Consider the following 3841-nt stretch of genomic DNA (forward strand, 5'->3'; position numbering starts at 1 on the left):
ATCGAATACCGTGAAACTCACGCGCTGCTCTAAACAGCCGCTCGTTCAAAGCAAAATATGTGACGACACAAACGGCGTAATCACCTCCGTGGAACGCTTGCCCGGGTGGTTCTCAACGTAAAAATGTCCAGACATATTCATGTAAACAATTTATTCTGAACGATGTAAAGATCAAGCAATGGTAATCAGTCACACCCACTTAATCATTGTACAAATATTGTTACAAAATTACTACAGTACAATATAGATTATTTTGCATGATCCAAAATATTTGGTGGCCCCAATAGCATTACGGTTTTTGTTTTTTTTCTTTTGTTTAAAATCCAGCAGCTTATCAAAAGAAATCAAAACATGTTTAAGTGAAGTTTCTCCTATCATTAGCAAAAAAGATGAAGGCAGAAAGTCTAATCCGTTTCCAAGGCTAAATTGGCGTAATAATACAGGAGATGTTGAAATACATATTTAATTGTATTGGTTGGTGCTGTACAAAATACATTTTTAATAAAGCTTAAATTCAATATTTTGAATTTGATCAACGTCATATTAGCCTTTTTTAACAACCTGCCATCCAGTTGATTTGCACATTTACCCAGGTGTCTATCGTTTTTCCCGATATCCATTTATTACAAAACACCTCTAATATCTCTTGACGTGTTTGCTCTCAAAGGCAGTGTCTACACATTGAGCATGTTATGATTACAATCAGTTTGGCCAGATACATAAATATTTGCTATTACAATTTTGAATCGTTTCTCCTCTTGACCGTGTGTGTTTATGCGTGTTTTTAAAAAACACTCAATGCTTTCGGGTTACTCAGTGGGCGAGGCCGGCGGACCTCATTTGGTAAATAAGATGGAGAAGGCAAACATACGGGTAAAGAAACACTAAAAGCGACAATAAATGCAGACAACCTGAGGTTACTAATCCATGTTCAAGTAGTGAGCAAACCTACAATGTATAGCAGCAGTCAATTCAGAAAATCAGCACAGTATAGCGATCTTTTGTCTGTGTTTAGGCCGCAAGGATAAAAGCAGCACAGGGCTGAGTAGATACAAGGCCATCAAGCCATGTTCCTTCCATTTTCCCCCCATTACATGCAAGACAGCTGGAATGTGACAGACATTAGACTTCAGGATAGAACACAATGTGGCACGCCTCCCTCTGTATTCCATGATGCATTACATACACTGAATCGACCGCAGTTTAACGTTTAGCCTTTGTCATTTAACATCAAATGTTAAATATAGATTCAGATTAAGGAGTGTCAGATTTCACAATGATATGATTTCAAGATATTAAATATCTATAAAGCCCAGTTTCTAATATATATATTTTTATCCAATACACTATTTACACAGGGATGTACTTTTGCGTTTTATGAGGAAATTTCAACAGCAAACCATGATTCAAGCGTTTGCAAATGAAGTGCTTGGCATATGCAATGCGAAGAGTTTAAATACTGCATTATTACTCTGACCTGCAGAGGGAGCAAACATGGGTTTGGCATTAAAAAACAAACAAAAAAGAAAAAAACAAAAACAAAAAAAAACAACATTCCACTACTATTCCAAAACATCATGGAATACATTCAGGCTATCTGTGACTTTTAAAACATACATGTTCATACAGAACAAAAAAATAAATGCAGACAGTTTCACAGTATTTAAAAATTATTCATACAGCTACGGGGTAAAGAATTAAGAGAGAGCACCCCTATTGACGTGCCATGAAAACTCTTTGTAAAAGAAAAAGAAATACCAGTGTTGATACAAACCAATACTTAGTAAGGAAATCATTTAACCTAATTACATTTTTTCTATGTTAAATTGAAGCCCCCCCCCCTCCCTCCTGATTCCATTCCCAAAAACAAACTGGGACACGAGGGGCCACCAACATGCAAAGAGATCAGGCATTCAAGTAACCCACAAAACACAATCACTTAAAACAGTTCACAATCGTCCTCAAAAAAACATGCTCTAAGCACATACTACATACTGCAAAATAAAAATAAAAATGTGAACAAAAATGTCGATACACTTCAAAAATAAACATTTATTTTAACATTGATTTGATGTTCTGAATGGTTTCAAACAGTCCAAATAAAATAAAATAATAATCACAAACCTCACCAAGACGGGACTAAAAGTCAATGTTTTATAAACAAAGGATGGGACAGGTGAGACTAATCACTACACAAGAAAAGCCGCAAACGTCTTCCGCTTTCTTCACTTCCGAGGCTCAGACAACCCAAGGCTGATTTACACCGAATCCGACAAACGACAAGAACAAACCGGAAGTCCGTTCATTCCTATGGAGAGTCAGACTCTGCATGCGAAAAGTTGTGACGCGCTGTGGTGCAAGATTTCTGCGTCCGATCCAAGCTCCGGGATGTGTTGACATTTTCCCAACTCATGCGACAAGTTTCGGCACCACGGCTGAAAGTGACATCGGTCACGTTTTTTTTTATTGGAACTGGGCTTTAAACAAAGTAAATAGGTCACATATATAAAATAATGACGTTATCAACATTGGATGTCACCATATTCACTATCAATGAATCTTTTATATAAGTGAATTGTGTTTTTTTGGGGTTTTTTTTCGCACTTTGCAAACACTATATAAAGGAAGTTTTAAACTCTCATTCACGGAACATGGTAAACATCCAGCTGAGCAAACTACTCGCTGTTACTGGAAAAAACAACTCTCCCATTTTCCCTGACATAAATTGTGACGCGAAACCCAGACCAGGTTTATCTGAGGGCCACTGGGGGGGGGGGGGGGGTCTGATTATCGGATGCGGATACGCATTCGGTGTGATCTCGGTTTCACTGTCAAATCAGGTCACATCCACAGCACACGACCAAGTTGAGAAATACTCAAAAAGTTTTAACAGAATCGAGCCACGGGTCCCGCTCCCTCTCTTAAAGAGTGAACGAACGGGATTCCACATTTTGACCAATTTCTTGTTGGTAAACCCATTCATGCCACACAGCATCCGACTACTATTAATTCTCCGGTCAAAGAAAATTCAAAGACAGACCACAAGGCTGGAAAATAACTTCACAGGGCAACACAGGACGGCTACCAAACGCAACACAAACCACTCGGATGTCGGACAGTTTACCATTATGATGATGCAAGCATGCCACCAAACACAATAAATAAAATATTATGCTTCCTCCACACACACACACACACACACACACACACACACACACACACACACACACACACACACACACACACACACACACACACACACACACACACACACACACACACACACACACACTTTGCCCTGCTGACGAATATAAATTCAATATTACTGATGACACCTTAAATCACTGGGAAAAAGAAAGATTGATACCACAAAGACGACTATTCTTATAAAGATGTGCAGTGCAGCAAACTATGTGCTGGGGGTCCATCGTGACTGTCACTATCAGCAGGTGTTAAGTTTATTCTCTATTCTCTTGTTTGAGGATAATCCACCTTATTTTGGACCTTAAAACTTATATCATGCCTATCCCTGATTACATTTTTTTATTCCATCCTCGATAATAGTCAATGTAGCTACACTGCCATTTTCCTAAGCTTAAGTGATCTCTCTAGTGGTGTTGCGTTATATTTACGTTTTTACGGGTTTGTTTTTAATTCTCACTTAGTAATATAGAACTTCCTGTCCTGCGTTTTAGAATTTGTGTTGGAATCAAAACAATAAAAGTTCAGACGTCCTGAATCCTTCCCTCCCCATGGCAGATGCATGGGTGCGTCAGGTACTGGTTGGCTACTCCCTCCCACCCCGTCCACCATGGCCTGGGAGGGCCCCCCCCCCCCCCGG

Source organism: Zeus faber (genome assembly GCF_960531495.2).
Source record: "Zeus faber genome assembly, chromosome: 17".
Classification (NCBI taxonomy): Eukaryota; Metazoa; Chordata; class Actinopteri; order Zeiformes; family Zeidae; genus Zeus; species Zeus faber.